This window comes from Rattus norvegicus, chromosome 3, assembly GCF_021556685.1.
Source record: "Rattus norvegicus strain SHRSP/BbbUtx chromosome 3, alternate assembly SHRSP_T2T, whole genome shotgun sequence".
Taxonomy (NCBI): Eukaryota; Metazoa; Chordata; class Mammalia; order Rodentia; family Muridae; genus Rattus; species Rattus norvegicus.
In genome coordinates this window covers 82,929,262-82,949,822 of record NC_141536.1, presented here as the reverse complement: position 1 = coordinate 82,949,822, position 20,561 = coordinate 82,929,262, and the positions used below count along the sequence as shown (strand labels likewise).

Below are 20,561 nucleotides of genomic sequence, written 5' to 3'. Positions count from 1 at the left end.
TCTGCCCTGTTTTTCTGTGAAACTGCTGTGAATTTGTATTTCTTGATTTCTATTCTATGCTATTATGGTGACAGAAGGTTTAATAAAGAGAAAAGATTAGAAGGGTGTTTAAATATTTGATATTTGTTTTGTTTATATTGTCTTTTCTGTGTTTATTCCTGACAGCTTCAGTTCATCTATTGCAGCTTACTGGAATATGCCTATCTCAATCTGATATTATATCAAGTGAATCATACTATTGAGTCTTCAAAATATTACTAAAACTATGGTAACACCGTGGTTCCCAATAATTTTGCTAGTTGATTTTAAGTCATTTGTACAATCTTTGAAATTTTATGACTTTTGTTTAAATGTGATTCTATACATATATTTTACAAAGTAATTATTAAGTGAACCAGAGAATCTATGGTTCGAAAATGGGTACATTCTATGCACAAAGATTGGGGATGTCTGTTGGGGTGGGGAGTTGGGGGTGGGTACCTCCTGTGGAGACAGCTGATGGGAGGAGGAGGTGTGGAATGTGGAACAGTCAGAGGGGGGACCAAGAGGGCATAAAATCTGAACTGTAAAAAAAAAGATTAAATAAAAATTTTTAAAAAATAATTTATCGCAGTGGGATCTCCCTTTGTGTCAATTAGTTATGTTTGGTTCTAAGTGTGTGTAGTGCTGTATTGGGATGAGATATTGACTTCTGTAAGTAGGATGAAAGAATTAAATCCACTTCCTCAGCAAGTTTTCAGGAAAAATATCTACAGGAAAATTCTTGGGACGTAGATTGCTGTGGTGTCACATGTATTTGCCATGTACCCTAAATATTGACAGTACAGTCAGTCAGTTATTCTATGTCACAATAGACAATAGACAAAACAGACAATAATAGAGCCTATGTGGAGGAAGAGAAAATAAGATACTGGAGAAATTTCCACAGTGGAGGAATGTGACTGTGCCTGTTCCAGAACCTTTTTCACATGAGTATAGTGTATTCCTAAAGGGGTATTGGCACTCACAATTACATTACTGTTTACTTATCTTTCAGGCTGTTGGTCATCACCATGACTGGTGTCAAATGAAGAAATATTCATGTCATTGACATCAGGGAAGAACAATGATGAGAATCAATGAAAAATGATATTTCGTAAAAAGAATATAACAAAATCCCCAAATAAGCTATCAAGCAACCTAGCAAACAAGCCTTCATATAGGATATTGAGGAAAGATAAATTTTAGAAGGCGGGCACAGATTTTAGCCTCCCTGGATATGAAATGGGATGACTTCCTTTAGACTTTGCAAGTGAGGATGGTGAATGAGGATGACAAGATAGAAAACAAGTCCAATTGTGTGGTGTTGAGGAAAACATTTGGAGAAAGGAGGTCACTGGGTTATGTTTGAGGGTGTATATCTTGATCCCAGCCCCTTCCTGCTCCTCTCTTCTTCCTAGCCACCGTGAGGTGAACAGAATGAGACACATGTTCCCACCTTTGGCCTAAAGCAAAGATTCCAGGAACCATGAACTGGCTAATCTAAAATAAACCTTTCTTGTCTTGTTTCTCCAGATATGCTGTTGTGACTGAAACCTAACACAAGGTCATTTTTCTCAAAAAGATAAACACTAAAATGTCACTAACTTGAACTAATATGTGGCTCTGGTTAAGACCAGAATTTTTAAGTACAATGAACAGATTTGTAAAATGGCCTGTTAATCTCATCAGTCTAATTACATGTTAAAAGATAATATGTTTTATATTTGGATTAAATAAGGTATATTTTAGAGTTTATTTTAACACACACACACACACACACACACACACACACACACACACACACACACACAAGAAAACAAGTCCAAGCTTCTCAAATTGTGCTAACTAGAGTAGCCCAAAGGAACTCAATATCCGGATATTTTCTTTTATTTCCACTTATTTGATATATGTATATTTATATATGGCATATGTATTAACTCAAAATGATTGGTTTTCATTAATCTCTCTCATATATGTGCATATTTAACATGTGTGTGTGTGTGTGTGTGTGTGTGTGTATAAAACAAAATACCAAATAAGAAAGTAATGAATAACAATTTTTTCTGATCTTATTCAGGTAAGTGAAAGCTTTTGAACATCCAGAAAGAAAGTCCTTAGCAAGTCAGGCAAAGAAGAATCTGAGTTCAGAAAGTTGGTAATGCAGTTAATGGCCTTGATGCCTATGCTTCCTTTGGATTGATGACTAGCTGGGAGGAATTGATAGTCATTAACCCCCAACTGCTCATTAATCCTTAGGAAATGCCTTGTGTCAAGGTCATCATTGCCTCCATAGACTGAAAACAAACAAAGCAACAATAACACCCAAAAGGCATATGGATTTTTGTAATGAGTAATGCAATTTAAATTGCTACGTGAGGCAATCTGAAGAGAATAAATAGCATGCGTACAGAGTCATTCAGATTGTAAAAACCACCTTCCAATGTTTTCCTCAGTGCTTACTTCCTTGTTCATTATTAAAGAGTACATAGCTCCAATTTCCTAGACAGTAACCAAAGCTATATATATAAAACCCCTAGCAAAAATCATTAAACATATCTAGGATTCATTTTATGGTAGCATTGAGAAAGAGAATTTTTAAAGTTCCCTTCAGCACTGTTAATATATGTCTAAGCATGCTTACCAACACAGCACCCAGAGGGAATTTCTGAAATTCTGTAAGTCTCCCTCATTGATCATTTGAAACAGAATACTAAAACTAGCCTAGCAGAGATGATTGAGTCATAAAGCAATGCTATGCCCCACACTGAATGAGTGAGTGTTGTTAGTGGATAATTATTAGTTCAGAGAGAACCAGCAGGGTTTAGCAGTCAGGAAGACCTTGCAGACCTGAGATAGAGTAACATACCTTGGTTATAATGAGAAAAACATCTAGTGTTCTGAGGGAGAGACAGACAGACATTGCCCTCCGTAATGTTTGTTGAGTGCCCACTGAGAGCCAGGCAATGTACTCACCTATTCATGCTTATGCCCACATATCTAAGGATGTGACTGCATAGGACAGTAGACAAGTGACTGCCCAAGGATTTACGCAAAACTCTAGAAAAATTTGAACAGAGTTATAGCTCTACTAATAGTGAAGAAGGTAATGAATCGGGACAAAAAAAGGGTGGTTTGAAAGTAAATACCAGTTAGGTAGCAAGAGAATGACAGCAAATGTGAATGGGAGAAAGCAAGGACGTGTAGTGAAGTGGAGCGGAATAGAAACTAGGAGGAATGAAACAATCCCAATGGTGAACACACACACACACACACACACACACACACACACACACACACACACACACACACTCAGTTGTGCATGCTCTATATAAAGGAATTAAAGAGACTTTTTAGTCTTCATGACAGAGGAGGATAGGAAACTGAGGAGAGCATATTTAAGTCAGAGCAAGGCAACAGTAGTATGTATTGGGAACAGGAAACTAACAGTGTCCTTCCTAAAAACTTCTGAAACAATGATGGCCTGGGGTAGAAATCATGATCTTAAAATAAAGCCTAATACAATGTCATGGTTTTTCTGTATCTACCTTGGAAATTTCAGAAACTCATGTTTCCATTTCATCAGAACTCCTGAGCTCGTGTTATTAGATGTTCTGACTTTTGTACAGTTCTGTGTCTAAAACACAGGAGGGGCAAGTCCTGAATATCTAGTTTAGCCTCTTACTGAATCTCTAGGCCACATATCTTATAGTTTAGCATGACTTAAGAGTTTAATAAATTCAGTAAAATGACCCACAGAAGCCTGATAAAGAAACTCTTTAATTGAGTCTGTGTTTATGAGATCTAAACAAGGGAAGGAAATAGAACAGACTTTCTGTGATTTCCAGGCAATGCATTTAATCAGAATGCAGATAGCAGGGATGTCCTCCTAATTGGAACTGGAAACTGGTTTCAAGTAACCTCAACCCTGTTAACAGTGCATAATGAGGAAACCTCGGTGATGACAAGTCAGATAACGGAAATGACTGGAATCAGTGATTTCTTTGTTTCACCTTAATGACCACAAAAGAGGAAACCATTCAGCAAATGCAGACATCTGAAAATTGGATTCTTATTTATTGTTTTTGAGGCAGCCCTGCTTTCACATTAGCCTTAGGTTGTGCACATTGGAAGTGAGTGGCCCCACTGCACGGCCTTGTATTTGCTCTCAAGTTGTCATTGAGACTTGAAGGCTGAGGACTCAGTTTTAATATTAATGGGTTTCACTTAACATAGCACCTTACAAAGTAAAAACACCTTGTGTTTCTCTGTACCTCTAGTGTATATATTGCAGTAAAGATGGCAAAAGAAACATTTAGACATATGCATGAAAAAAAACTAAACAAGGAAGTACCCCTCAGCATCTTGAAGGGACAAGGAAGGAGGCCAGGGTATGCTGTTCTTTCAATCGTCAGTAGTTAATCTACTTTTGTTACTTTAGATAAAAATCCCTTCATGGTTGCTTCTCCCACCATCTGTCTTTGTTCTCTGAAGAGTTCATTAAAAAAAAACCACACATTCCATTTTAAAAAGAGCCAGAGCGTAGGGTGGGAGGCTCATTGTAAAACCCTGGAAATGACATTACAATGGCAATTATGGATACATAATAGCAATTGCATAGGATGTACAAAATAAACAAACAAACACACACACATGCATGCATGCATGCACACACATGCACGTGAAAGGAGAGGAGAGAGTGTAAAAGAGAGGCAGCAAAAGGACTGGTTGTGAGGAATAAGTGGGTCATGAGCTGTGGGAGGGGAAACAAGATAACTGAGTAGGGGGATGTGTTCACAATACATTACATGCACTTAAGCAACAACAACAACAAAGAACAAAAAATGCCTTAGAAAGCACAAGGCATCATTGAATATGGATATTCCAGATATTGGGTAAAAATAATGTAACTCAGACTTTGTCTGCCATTCAGAAAACAATACATGCTTTATTTCTATGCCAAGTGCATAGTAGAAAGATAAAGGTAATGAAAACCTAAGTAAAAATCACCACAAAAATGTAAAGGCTGGTGAGGGTGGCTGTGGCTCTCAAGTTGTCTATTCCCACTCTCAAAGCTGCAACCACCAAGGACAAGGACAGAACAGATATGCAGAAAAATGTGAAACTCTAATGTCAGTGTTTGGAAACCAGCTCTGTCTACAGGTAAAATGTGGCCCACAATTGTATATGAAGTTCTAATAAAACAATTCAGCAATCATTTCTTAAGTATTATCTTAGTGTTTCTTTCATAGTTCTTAAAGCTTTCATATTTTGAAGAATCTCACACATGAATAAACTCTATTTACATCCCTATACCTCTCTTTCTCTCCTTTCTTACTCTTCCTATTTTCTCCACCAACTCTTATGACTTCTTCTATGATGATTATTATCAAACACACACACACACACACACACACACACACACACACATACACACACACACAAAACCTACCTATTCGAGTTAGTGTCATCTATAAGCTTATGTGGTTAGGCATGTCCACATGACCACTTGGCAATGCATAACCCATGAGAGACTTTGTCTCTGGTGACAATTGCTTCTTTTTCCCTTAACAAACTAACTGCCTGTAGCCTCCATCTACAGTGGCCCTTCTGAAGTTTTCTATATTGGCATGTCAAGGTAACATGAAGACAGCCAAATGTCTATATTTAATTCATGGATGACAATTATAAGCTTCTATTTATAATTAATTTTCATATAAAAACTAAAATATGAAATTAAACCACACTTATATGATTGTCAATGGTATCGTGGATCACATTACATGGATAAGGAATCCTAATAGACAGGAGTGCTTGGACAGATGGGCTGGGTGGTTTATATGCTTGCACTACAGTGAATAGCATGGCTATCTATGGGGCTGTCTGTGTGGTTTAAGGCATTCTAATATATAACTTTAAATTAGACATCTGATTTAAAATGGAGCTTGTGACTTAAGACAATTCTTCTAACAGTTATATAGGAGTATCATAATGAAGCATTTACAGATGCACAGCAGTAAAAGGAGCACCAATAACCCACAAAGTTATTCGACAATGTCCTGATTAACCCTGTATACCTGGGTTTTTCCATGAATGTGTGTCTTAATAGTACTTTACAAATAACTGCTTTCATGAGGAGTCTTGTCTCAGTGAGCTTGGTTCTAGCTGTGCTTCCTCATGTTTCATCACAGAGATTCTTACTAATCCTTCAGTTATCCGGCATCCTTTACCAGTGAAAATTTAGTTGTTTAGTTCTTTAAAAATGTATTTTTTACTATTTTTCTCCAACCCCAGTGCTTACTCATATTGCTAAACAAAATCAACACCTTGTTCATCCTGTGGCTTCATTTTTCAGTTCTTTGGGAGCACGAGGAGACATTTCGTCACAGGTCTGAGACAGATGCACATATCTGTCCTCTCCTTTCTTTGCCTCCAGCCCAACAGATTATCTTCCTTTCACCTTCACTAGAAAGATGAACTCTAAGTCATATCAGTTGGCATTTAGCCCGTACATCTTGGAAGAGAAGCCCAAAATTAGAAATAATGAATTTGAGGTGTTTAACATTGGAAAAGGCTCCTAGAAATAGGATAAAGTCAGTTATCTCATTCAGGATAGCAGGATTATATTCTCAGCAACTCTGAAGCTCTATTTTGTATCCTTCTCAGTAGGTTTTTTTTTCTTCTGCCATTGATTTCATGTTATTTTAATTTTCATAAACCTTTTATGAGATTATTTTAAACTATATATATTAAGTTTAACTTGGAGATTGTTTTTGTTTGATATTTTTCTCTGCTTTGAATCCATATTGAGAACGAAAAGCATAAGAAAAATGGAGTGAGATTGACAGAAGTTATAGCCCATAGTGCATGTTTTTACAGAAGTTAAGTAGCACATATGTATGTTACTTTATATATATATATATATACACACACACATATATATATACATATATATATTCCTGAACAGTTCCAAGAATTATGACTCATGATGCTGCCATTAAATGAGGAATCAAATACTGCACATTTGAATTTTATCCCCAGTGGTATAGCTAGTGATTGATTCCGTATCTGTCTAAATCTTTTCCTTGAACTGCTGTAACATATATGTGATGTTTAGGTACTGTGGTTCCAAATAACTATATAAACTTTGCATAAAGCGGAAACCACCTTTTCAACTTCCTTATGAAGCAAGAGGGAAAGAGTGCTCTTATAATTTACTGCTGTATTGATGAATAATTCTTCCTCTGACACTTCAGTTGACATTTAATTCAGATGCTAGAGGCTACCGTTTAGCTATATTACTAGGCCCTCACACTTGTTTTTATATTTTATTTTGAGATAAGGTGCCATTGAGTTTTCCAGACCGGTCTTTTTATCCCTGTATAGATAGACAGGACAGGTCTGAACTTACTCTATAGATCAGACTGCCGTTAAAATTGAGACTATCTGGACTCAGCCTTCTGAGTAGCTAGGATGACAGGCTGGTGTCCCAAGGCATAATTGAATTATTACCTTTAAGCCTAGTAAAACCCCATGGTTTAGATGTGTTCACATTCATGCTGTTTTTGTGAAACTAAGATTGCATACTTCCACACCTCTCTACGTTGCTGTAATTACTTGGGGTGCAGTCTAAACTTGTACCATCAGGTTCATTTCTTTTTTGTGAAGTTTGTTAGTTGACAACTTAGACAAAAACACCTAACAAAGTCTCTGGATCCTGATAGTATGTTTTTTTTTCTTTCCCAGAACAACTATTCTATTCTCCTGTATTAATATAATCAAATGTGGTCCTGCTGCCTTCTGAAAGTTGAGGCTGAGAAAAACATTCCACCTCACTTGAATAAATCAAGGAATAATCATGGCTGAAGAGGAAAGTGGATCTTGATACATGCACCACAAACTTGTAACCAGAGTTTCCTTCCTGCCAGCATGCATTACATTGGTAAACTTCACTCTCAATTCTTTTTATTTTTGAAGAAAAACATTTCCAGCTAATAACACAATTACACTTAAGTATCAGAGTGCATTTTAGTATTATTGCATTTGTTAGATCTAACTGAGTCCAAATTACTTCCTCGATGTTAATAAGAGACAGAGAAAGGGAAAAGCAGGAGAAGGGGGAAGAGGAGGAAGGGTTGAGGGACAAAGAGAGGGAGGAGCAGACTTGGAGCAAGTGATGGTTTTAAGGGTTTAATGAAGCAAAGAAGATTCACGTGCACGATGATGGAGAGGAAAATAGAGATATCAAAGCTCCATATAGCCTCAAGCCCAATGAATGTCAGTTAAACTTACTGCCCACAGTTTCTATGGAAACTCCTTAAGTTAAGAATGGAGCATAGACATTTTTGGACTGCAATCCTAAAGCTGTTTATTTAATTATAATGAAACATGAGACTGTTAAGGACAATACTATTATCATACTGATAGCATTTAGGAATCAACAAATGGGTTTTGCAAAATAAAGTGCTGATTTTAAAAAAGCTGTTAACTTCATGTTAATGCCATGTGAATAAAAGGTGCCTTGTATTTACAGGACTTCACACATTATTTCCCTCAGGCGAACCCCAAATTAACCAAATGACATTCGTTGAAAAGAGAGTTCTTCAGAGGCTTCATGCCAATTATACCCCCCCTTCGCCCAGTGAACAAAACCAAGGTCACAGCATATTTTCAATTAAACCCAAGATAGTACCAAAGTGCAGCACAGCTGGAAAAGCCAGCACATTATTACCCTATAGATCATTTGTGAGCAATGAATAGGTCTCCAGTGCTTTTCTGTTTTATAGGCATTTGAATATAAAAATAAAGAAAATTGCTTCAGACCAGCTTTTGCCTTCCAAAATAAACAAACATTTTCAGGGCATTGTGCCTTGTGGCCAGAGGAAAAAAAATATTTCAAGTAATCAGAATTTCTCCGGTCTTTAATTTGGCCACAGAGATCCATTTGATTGATGGATTTTTTCATTTCTTCCTTCTTTTCCTAAGCAAATCTGTCTTTTTTTTTAAGTACACAATGTCAGTGCCAGTGCTAAAGGACAGAGAAGGCAGGATATTATACACTCTCCCCTTCTTTTATTATACACTTGTTCCAGACTAATAATTGACTGATTTGGTCACTATACTGTAATGTGGAAGGAATATGATTTACAGGCACTGGATAAAGTTGGCCTCCTCCAGGAGATTGCAATTTAGTGAGACAAAGGGATGCATAATCATAAAGAAAGAGTCTTTATCCGGCCTTCTGCCTCGTGGCCTTAGGCCTCCATAAGTAGGATTATCATTGTGGCTGTTGTGGTCATAGAAATTAAAAAAAAAAGTGTGTGTGCGTGTGTGTGTGTGTGTGTGTGTGTGTGTGTGTGTGTGTGTTTGTTTGTTTGTGAGAGAGAGGGGGGAAGAGAGAGGGAAAGGGAGAAGGGGAGGGGGAGGGAGATGAAGGGAGGGGCTATTCATTGGAGGAACTATGATTGGTGGTCTATCAGGGCTGTTCTCAGAGGAGAGCCACATAAAAGTTGTGCTTACAAACCCCAAGACCTATGCAAAAATATTTATTCTATACAATGTTGTGAAGGAAGAGTGTTTCACAAGAGAAGCTATTCTCAAGATCAGTTATCTCTCAGGAAGCACTATGCCTATCTCAAAAGGAAACCTACACAGAATCAGAAAATAAGACTCAGCGGACAGGTTATTTCTGCCATTTTGTAGGGCTTTGTTGCTGTTGTTATTGTTGTTTTAATTCAGTTCCTTTTTTGTAGTGGCTGGGCTTCCTACAAATTGCTTCGGCGGGGGAAGTCTGTCATTGCTGTTATCGGATTTGACAGCATATAATGAGCCACGTCATGTTAGCTGCTGTTGTAGTGTTCAGCATATTGTAGGAACCATTTAGAATGAATCACATCACCCACCTTGTTCTCCATTAGGGGTCTCTATGCAGTAAATAGGCAACGTGTTTGCCAACCTAAAAAACAAAAACAAAAATAAACCTTATCCATTGGAACAATCCAGCACATTTCTTGATCGGCCATGACCAACTACACAGATACCACTGGTGACAGTATTTATTGAATCACCACTGTATTTTAACACAGCTCTGGGCAGAAAGCCAAGGCATCTATTTTAACCATTGGCCATTTGGAATAATGCACTTCTCTAATGACGACAAGAAAACCATGCATTTGGATTCAGATCTGCAGTCCACAATTGGTTTTCATTTATTAGATTTGTGAGCTTACGCACATCAATTTTTCTTTGTGATAGAATGTCCCAGTCATAATCACCTCATGGATCAAATCAAACAATGCCTAAAATAAGTGGGCAGTTGAGAGTTAAACATTATCCAATTAGAAATGCCAAATGACATGTTAAGAGTTTAACATAAGTATCTGGTACAGATTTTATTTGGGTATTTTTTCCCTTATATTTAAAAACAAGAAAAAATTACACATATTTTCTTTGAGAAGTGTTATGCAAAGAAGATGGAAAGTATAATCAAAATTTGAGAACCACACAATGTATAAAGCAATGATACACTAGATGACAGAATTTGTGTTTCTTCTAGTATAAGTGAAATTAAATAAATACTTTTTAAACCTAACAATTACAGTAATTTATCTCAAGATTGAAGATTTGTTTGATACAGACAATTGTACTGAGATGAGACCCAGGCAACTGCAGATAGGGAAATCACACAATCAGAAATTGAAATCAAACACTGGAATGAATATGAAATCATGAAGAATTCTATTGGTAGCTGGATGAGAGAATACGGAGTGGGGTAAGCACATATTTAAATCTTTAAGCAGTGAAGAAGAAATGAAAATAAGAACTCTGGTTAACTTGGACAAGGAGGCCTTAGTAGGTAGCATATCCTGTTAGTTCAACAAACGAGTTTCAATGGTGGGTATTTTAATGTGTGAGATGGCTTCATTTGTAACAGAGAGTAAAATAAACACTTTTACAAAGCTATTCACTATTAGTAGTCAACATTATCATTAAACAAATAGAACTGAGTTTTAGTGAGAGAGATTTTAGTGATAATATGTAATTTTGAAGTTATTAATCTGAAAAATATGTAAACTCAACTTCATAATAACTGCTAGCAAATCTTAATTTTGTAAGAAATCTTGGCTATCCTCCCATAGGGCATGTGAAGCATAGACTAGAAGGTGATGGGCATGGTACTAACAGCACCTCAAGGAAAGCACAGGAGATAGAAAGAAGTGTGTGAGGCAAAAACCAAAGGATGAAAGGAGATTCTATTATTGAATCAAGAAACTAATTCTCAATTTTCATATTCCTCAAAGTTCAGTAGGATTTTACATAGTAACTACCAGTCTCTACTTTCTGAAAAACATCTCACACTTGACTGCTAGGAAGCTATTCTATTAATTTTTCTAATTCCCCAGTGATCACTCTACTGTGTATCTACTACAGATATTTTACTTCATGGAATACTGAACCCTGGAGAGTCCCTGTGCTAGAATTTACTCTATAGTCACAAACTAAGCATCAGTTCAGTAGCTTTAGATTCCATCTACTAACTACTTAAGATTCTAAAATTTGCTGAGGTTGTTTATCAGCTGTAGAAGTTCTCTGGTAGAATTTTTGGGGTCATGTATGTGTACTATCCTATCATCTGCAAATAGTGATACCTTGAGTTCTTCTTTGCCAATTTGTACCCCATTGATCTTCTTTTGTGATCTTAATGCTCTGGCTATAACATCAAGCGCTAAATTGAATAGATATAGGGAGAGAGGGCATTTTTGTCAAGTCCCTGATTATTTGATATTGGTTATTGAATTCAACTAGCTTTCAGATCAGTATATATAACCACTTTCTTAAGCCCATCACTTGAAATAACATGATAAATGTGATCACTCTAAAAATATATATTCAAACAAAATTTTCATGTTGAAAATATTTTAGTATTTTATGAGCAATGTAACATACTCAATTATGAAATAAAATATGTACAAAGCAATTTGTTGTGAGCATTGATTTTCATAGTAACTCAGTCTATACTCACACATATAACTTCTGGTTCTCGTATTTCTTAGCTTTGGCCCTTATGACTCTATGATTAACCCAACATATATATGATTTTATTTCTGTTATCAAGACTCTAGACAGCTCCAAAATTACCTCCTGATTCATTGTGTTTCCTTTGTAAAATTGGACTGTTCTATATTCTAATTCAAAATCTGTACTCATTTTTGCTATCGTTTCTCCAGAGACATAATCCTATCAAACTTAACATCCAATTGTAATTTTCTCTGTTCAGCACTCAAAGTAATATCAGTTACTTTCTAGTGTGTGTGTGTGTGTGTGTGTGTGTGTGTCCAGATTGTTTTATTTTTTATTAGATAGTTTTTTGTTTATATTTCAAATGTTTCTCCCTTTCTCATCCATAAGCCCCCTATCCTATCTCCCTTCTTTATATTATATCTTTGTTCTATTTCCCCTTCTTCTATAAGGTACACCTAGATTTTAAACTGATATTTAGTTACCACAAATTTATTACCAAGTACTTGTACATTTGTTTGCTCCCTGGACCTATGTAGCAGATAGGCAGCTTGGTCTCTATACTGGTCCCTGGAACACTGGAGTAGATCTGTAACGCAGTGACTTGATGTGCTTGGGTGAGGTAATACGCAAGGGTTGGGGGCTGCCCCATGGTCAGATGAGAAAGGAAGTGGGGAATGGGAGGAAGAGATATGTGAGGGTGAACTTGGAGGAGAGGAGGCTGATATTAGAATGCAAAATAAATTAATTAACTTAAATAAAGTAAAACAATTACACATTTACAGGTCAGATGTATTAATTATGACAATGTTTAATGTTTATATTATCATTTTTGAGAAAATATTATAATTATATCTTTGTTCTATTTTCCTTTCCTGCCTCCTATCCCTCCCATATATTATCTTCTTGCTCTTTTACAAATTTATGGCCTTTTTTGTAAGAATCAGGACTCAAACATACATTCCATTGATAAACCATTATTATAACACCAATATTTGGCTCTGAGTTGTGAAAAACTCTTTTACATCATTGCTCCTCATGGAGAATAGCAACCAAGGTAATAAAGAAGCAATGCATGATGACAATAGAAATGTCCTCCATCTTCTGTACTCACTCAATCCAGCAGCTGAATGATAAAGATGTCCTATGGCTCAGTTGCCTTGTAGTGTGTACTCATCTCTATACCCTAAGTATAGAGATGATAAAGAACCCATTTACTTCACTGAGCCATTAGAGTTCACTGGTGCTACGGTTCTTTCTTTCTAAAAGCCAAGGAATCCACATTGTTTCTCTAATATCACAGCTCAAATGTTATGTCTCACTTTTTTTTATTTAGTTTTTTTGGGGAGTGACTTGGTTCTTTCACATGGGACTTGTTCAGGAAAAGACTTTCAAGCACTTGCTTATTATGTATTCCCACTGTATTCTTTTCATTTTGTCTGTGATCACACCAATAACAAAGACAATCTGCAATGAATCAATCAGTCAATTTATCACCACAGTGTAAGTGGTTTGCATTTACTTGAAAAAGGTATTTTCTGTTGGAATTAAGAGGTATCTATAAATGCATCAAGGTACAGATACTACGCATTCATTTCTGTAGCAGATAATGTGGAGCCAAAACAAGGTGTGCGAACATAGGAAACGGTACATTCAGAGTGTTCTTGGCCTTTCAATAATAGCATGAGGCTGACCTCTACTCTTAATAATCTGAATGTCTACTGTGAAAGGACATATGAGAGCTGTGACATTTATCTCCATGAGAGTGGTGATGAAGGATGGATCAAGGCTAGCAGACTCATGCGTGACTTATCTGAGTCCTCACACAAGTGAAGATAAATGACACAAAATAGCCCACCGTGAATGATACACAGAATTTTCACATTGGTGTCTACTGCCCCAAACACTCTGTGCGCCTTTTCCCTGACCTGACTGTGTTTCCTTTTCAAAACCCTGAACAATAACAACAGAGATCCTAGGGGAAAGTAAGAGGGGATGAAAATTGCTAAAGCCTTTTCTGTAACACAGGTTACCCTGTGAGAGAAGACCTCAGAAAACCATCTCTCCGGGAACTGTGAACTGGTTGTAAGACTCAGAATCAGATTTTCATGTGTCTCTGGCTGTTGTCATTAAGCTAATGTCATAAAAGAATCACAAAGAGTCCCCACGGGTGATACACCGAATTTCTCTCTACTCTGTAGAAAATTCAAAAGATTTTAGTTCTAACAAATTCAGAAAGCTTCTAGTTTTTCACTGAGGGTCCTCTTAATCATTGTTATCCTGTAATGTTACTCAGTCACCTCAGATGATCAGTACTTCTAAATTTCTTAGTCAAACTAGAACAATCGGGCATGTTTCTTAAGCCTCTGATAAGATCTTTGGGGTACAGTTTCCATAATACCATCATGAAAGAAGGTATGCTGTATACCCTTTATAACTATGTGAGGTGGGTGCTGTATGCCAGTGGCACGACATAGACACAGTGTTATCAAGAATATGAAGCAAAGAAGTGCAGACCGACAGGAGCTGGATGTAGATCGCTCCTGAGAGACACAGCCAGAATACAGCAAATACAGAGGCGAATGCCAGCAGCAAACCACTGAACTGAGAATAGGTCCCCTATTGAAGGAATCAGAGAAAGAACTGGAAGAGCTTGAAGGGGCTCGAGACCCCAAAATTACAACAATGCCAAGCAACCAGAGCTTCCAGGGACTAAGCCACTACCTAAAGACTATACATGGACTGACCCTGGACTCTGACCCCATAGGTAGCAATGAATATCCTAGTAAGAGCACCAGTGGAAGGGGAAGCCCTGGGTCCTGCTAAGACTGAACCCCCGGTGAACTAGTCTATGGGGGGAGGGCGGCAATGGGGGGAGGGTTGGGAGGGGAACACCCATAAGGAAGGGGAGGGGGGAGGGGGATGTTTGCCCGGAAACCAGGAAAGGGAATAACACTCGAAATGTATATAAGAAATACTCAAGTTATTAAAAAAAAGAAAGAAAGAAAAAAAAAGAATGCATAGAATTGAATGAATTGACCCCAATCAAACTTAAACCTAGTCAGCATTTGTCCCTATTAGAAAACAACAACAACAACAACAACAACAACAACAACAACAACAACAACAAAAACCAACCAAGAAAAAAAAAACAACAAAATAAAACTTCTTCATGGAATCTACTAGAAAATGCCTATAACTAAATTGTCAGAAAGCTAAGCATTTTCTTTTTCACACCAAGTGAGAGTTGTAGTTTTTGCATCCATCCAGATGTTCCCCAGAATTCATAGTCCTTCTTAACATGCACTGGTAAACTCTCCCATGGCTTTAGCAAAGACAAATACTGCCTCTTCTGTCTAAACTCATGGTCATATTCAGTCTTATGTCACCGTTGCTTCAGATATGATGCTAGTCTTATATTCTAAAAGTTTATATTCTATATACCATAATACTTTGGTAAAATGTCTAATATAATTTCAAGAGGACATTTCTATATTATTTTAAAATATATTAAAACATAGTTGTTTTATCATCATCATCACCACACCACCACCACCACCATCATCATCATCCTAAACATTCAGGACCTAACTGATTTGCTTTGTCTATTTCTAGTTCTATTTGAACATTAGCACACTAATATCAAACGTTAATGCCTTTCATACTTTGTAACTTCAACATTAAATGAAGAGTTGCTAAACACAAGAGATGACTGAAGTCACTAGGAATTTTACAGTGATTTTGATAGAATTGCAGTCTCATCTCATGAAAATTAACTATTAAGATTAGATAAATAGTAAACAAAATTGTTCAATAATATAGTACTCAGAGACAAGTACTGGAAAGGAAATAAAAGATTGATGGAACAGCTAATATAAAGAGGAAATTTACATTGATTTATTTATAAAAAATGCTTCAGAAAAAGAGTCATACAAATGAAGGAATGACAAGAAGAAATTCAGACATCAAATTATGTAGGAGAAAAAATATTCCAAGATAACAGAATAGCAAATTTATATGCTCAGATTTTCTAAAGCGTGTTATCCTTAAATATTATACTTAACACACACACTAATATTTTATATACATATATACATATATATGATAAGTATTAAGCAAATATATAAACCATGATGTTGGCCTTGTTCTTTCTTCAGCTTAAAAATACCAGATTAACAAGCTGTCAGTGTACCTTCAGATGACCTTCTACTCTTCCACTGTGTATTATATAAACCACTTGTCAATGTGTTTAGGAAGGAACTGCAGCATTCAAAATGACTTTATACCCACAGTTGATTTATGTATTTTTTTTCAAACAAGCATACATCTACAAGTTCCACAGTTCATCCACTGGCATTCATGGCATGGTTTTAACATTTGATACATGATAGACAACTAAGTTTTGTAGACTAAAGAAGAAAATTCTTTTATATTCCTAAACAGTGGGAGGTCTTTAGAGCACTTTAAAGAATCTTTAGAAAGTGCCAGAGAGCTGGGTTGGGGGAGGCTCTTGGGAGTGAATGTAGCTACCCTTAGCCAATATGCGTAGTGGTGGATATATGGAAGCTACACGTCCAGTAGCCAAACAGAACCCCCAGTGGAGGAATAAGGGTACAAACCCACTCACAAAACTATTGACCCAATATTTTTTGTCCTGTCTAAAGGAAATGCAGGGACAAAGATTCAGCAGATACTGAGGGAATGACCAACTAATGGGGAAGCACCAATCTCGGACACTATTGATGATACTTTGTTATGCTTGCAGACAGGAGCCTATCATAACTGTTCTCTGAGAGGTTCTACCCAGCAACTGATTGAAACTTGCAGAAACCCACAGCTGAACATTGGATGGAGGCTGGGGACTCTTATGGAAGATTGAGAGGAAAGATTAAATGTCCTGAAGGGTATAAGAACTCCGAAGGAATACCTACAGAGTCAACTCATCAGGACCCTTGGGAGCTTTCAGATTGAGCCACCAACCAAAAAGCTTACACAGGCTGGGCTGAAGCTCCTGGTACATCTGTAGCAGATGTGTAACTCAGTCTCCCTGTGGATCTTTGAAGTTCTTGCCTGGCTGAAGAATTTATTTCCCAACAGGTCTGGCCTCAGAGACTTGATGCATGAGAGAGGAGAAGAGGATAAGGTGTTGTGGGAGGAATTCTGTGACATGGGGACTGGGAAGAGGAGGAGCAATTGGGATGTAAAAACTAGATTAAAAAAAATAAAATTTAAAAATAAACAGTTTTTTAAGGAAAGAAAATAACTGGTTCAGAGTTTTGAACATTAATTAAGAACTGATTAAAAGATTAATAGTCCATGTGAAAGACAGTGTGATCTTTGGTGGCAGTGACGGGACTAGAAAAGCTGGTAATATTGGATTTCTTTGGGCAGTAGAGTTGAAAAGATTTCCTTAGGAATTGCATGTGGACATGTTGGTGAGAGAAACCAAAAGAAAAAAAGACATTTGCCACCTACCAATGCAGCTGTCTAAATACCAGCTGCTCCCCAACCACCACTGACTTGTCCCATATCCCTGTAAAAGTATTTGTATCAAGGGATCAGCTCTACCTCCCTAGCCATTACTTGACCTTTGAAAATATCCTCTATGTTGGTTTGGTTCAATCCAAATCCCTACAACTACTTATGTTATCTCTATCTTTTCTGTGAAAGTTTGCCATGCCCAATGTCTATGTCTATATCTGTCTGCCTGCCTGACTCTCTCTCTCTCTCTCTCTCTCTCTCTCTCTCTCTCTCTCTCTCTCTCTCTCTCTCTCTCTATCAAATTTGTTCTTTTTTCTCATTCCTGTGAAGTTATAGTGCAACCCAGTCTGAGCCAAGGTAAAGACTTCTGATATGTCAAGAATTTTCTATACTTAATTTTTTTAAAAAGCAATTGAAACCCCTCTGGGAAGAGAGTTAACCAAGTTTAAGAGCCTAATACTTCAACAATTATTTTCCCAGAGGCATGTGTGTTCCCCATGCTAAATCTCTGAAGAACTATCTTCTAGACTCTTTTTACTTTATGGACCTTTTCTGGATAAGAGATTTATCTAATCAAAATAACACTATTTCTCAGAAATGTATGCTTGGAGAAAGGATTTCAAGTCAAGTTTAATTTTCCTCCATGGTTAGTTTTCACTTCTGATAGAAAAATGTGTCTTGAAGTGTTCTGAAGGAGCTCACTTAAGTAAAGATAAGTCATGGCAATATGTGATGTTTTATGTGGAGAAATTCCCCAGATAGAAGCCACATTTTCATGTTTACTCAGTTATTATATCCAGTTGCTTATAATGATTCTGGGGGAGGAAAAAGGCAACAGGTTATGGCTGCCGTGGCTTTCTGAAGTCAAGTTCTTCCTCTGTGCATTGTATCCACATATATATAAGAGAATCTGCAAAGGATTTCTTGGTCTAAAAGTCTGTCAAATTCATCTGAAATGAGATCAATATTTTAGAATAATTTCATCATCATAAATTATATTTACCAAAAACTGTGTTCAACTTGTCAATTTGGTCAGTCCTCTGTTCTTTTGTCACATGAAAAGAAAATAAATTTTAAGATACCAAAGAAATACAAACCCATGAATAGAAACATAACGATAAGAAGAGAAGGGCTGTGCTTTCTGTCTCAGGACTACACATCTTATAAAGCATATGAATTTTAGTGCAACTTGTCAAAGGGAGATTTTTAAAAAATATATATAGAAGGAAACTACTATCCAGAAGTAAACAGAACTAGTTGGCAATGTTTTCTATATGTGTCTGTGTGCATGCACACATAGACACAGTATATTCATGTATTTGAGCATGTGAGGACATAGAGAAGGATTGGATTCAATGGGATGTGAGTGTATGCTTTTGGAGGCCAATGTTGACGTCCAATATTTTTGTATATTGTTCTCCAGGAAATTATTTGTATCTCTGTCTCTGTCTCTCTCTGTCTCTCTCTGTCTCTGTGTCTCTCTGTTTGTCTGTCTGTCCCTGTCTCTGTCTCTGTCTCTCTGTCTCTCTCTCTCTCTCTGTGTGTGTGTGTGTGTGTGTGTGTGTGTGTGTGTGTGTGTGTTCAGGTAGGTAGTGTTGCATTTGTATTTATGCTTTGGAAACAGGATTTTTTTCAATGAAACCAATAGCTCCATTTTGGCTAGACTCAATGTTCAGCCAGAAAAAAAAACTACCTGCCTCAAACTTTCTTTTGAGAAAGACTTTAGACGGGAAAGACTTTAGACGGGACTTACTGGCATGCAATGCCATGACCTGGATTTATAAGCTTCATCTCTACAGCCCTGTTTAGTAAGGTTTTAAACTACCATTTAGTTCTAAGCTTATGTTTGTTTAAAGGGGAGCCTTTATCTTCATGATGAAAACCATATTACATCAATTTTAAGTAAAATAGGGAAAAATCATTTAAAATGTCTCCAGAAACGAACACTAATGTCTTCATTTACTCACTGACCATTTTATTCGTCACTGTGCAATTGAAACACACAATGATTTGATGATTCCAAAGAAATAGGAAGATATTGAGCTTTAAGGGTTCTTAGTTCTGCTAGATGTAAAAGATCAAAAATCTATATTTTTTCACCAAGGGAAAATCCCTTTGCTGACAGAAATTTGGTTTCTGATTTTTTTTTGTACTAGAAACCATCTAAGATTCTCTGTCACTAATGCTTCGATAAAACTTATCAGGGCAACAGGATCAGATGGTGAGAGAATTTTCAGATTGGAGTAAGAGAAGCCATTCCCAGGTTAATGAGCACAAAATAGCATGCATTTTGAAGAGTTTATTTGGAGAAAGGAAACGTCTGCAGAAATCAAGTGATTAAGATGTGATCCTCAAAGCGAACTCTGAGCGATCTCATTAGCAGAGACTAAGAATAGTCTACAAATGCAATAAGAACCCCAATACAAGGTCACAAACAGCCCAGCGTGGACCAGATGTTTGGGACACACTGAAAATGAAACCTTATTGGCACTGAGCAGCAAATAGTCTCAAGAAGACGAGATAGTTCCTTCCCAATTTCTCAAGGAGGATGACTTAAATATATTTGCTTATATAAATATATAAACCTTCATTGAATATTTTATGGCTCTCCAGATGTGTTTGTATAAAGTGTCCGTGTGTGTGTGTGTGTGTGTGTGTGTGTGTGTGTGTGTGTGTACAATTCTACATTGTAGAGTCAACCTTTTTTTTTTTTTGGATATTTTTTATTTACATTTCAGTTATCTCCTTTCCCAGTTTCCCTTCTGTAAACTCCCTATCCCATCCCTCTCTTCTTGTATGAGGGTGTTCCACCACCCTCCTCCCCATCCGTTCCCTCCTCCCCACCCGGACATTCCCCTACACTGGGCGGTCCAGCCTTGGCAGGACCAGGAACTTCTCCTCTCATTGGTACCCAACAAGGCCATCCTCTAATTCAATCATTCTTAATCTGACCAACACCTATAAAAATGCCAGTTTTTCCACAGATATTAAAAAAATTCCTAAAATTACCCCATACTCATTTGTATACTCTTAATTGTTATCTC

The 20,561-nt window shown here is 36.9% G+C and overlaps 1 protein-coding gene across 12 annotated transcripts in view; it reads right to left on the bottom strand.

Annotated features, from left to right (window-relative positions):
• The window catches only part of Lrrc4c (leucine rich repeat containing 4C), a 1,368,573-nt gene that overhangs the window by 19,056 nt on the left and 1,328,956 nt on the right, over positions 1-20,561 (bottom strand). For all 12 annotated transcript variants that reach the window (XM_087651931.1, XM_087651929.1, XM_087651928.1 and 9 more), the window contains 1 exon segment: positions 9,921-9,973. The gene's annotated coding sequence lies outside the window, so the exon portion shown is untranslated.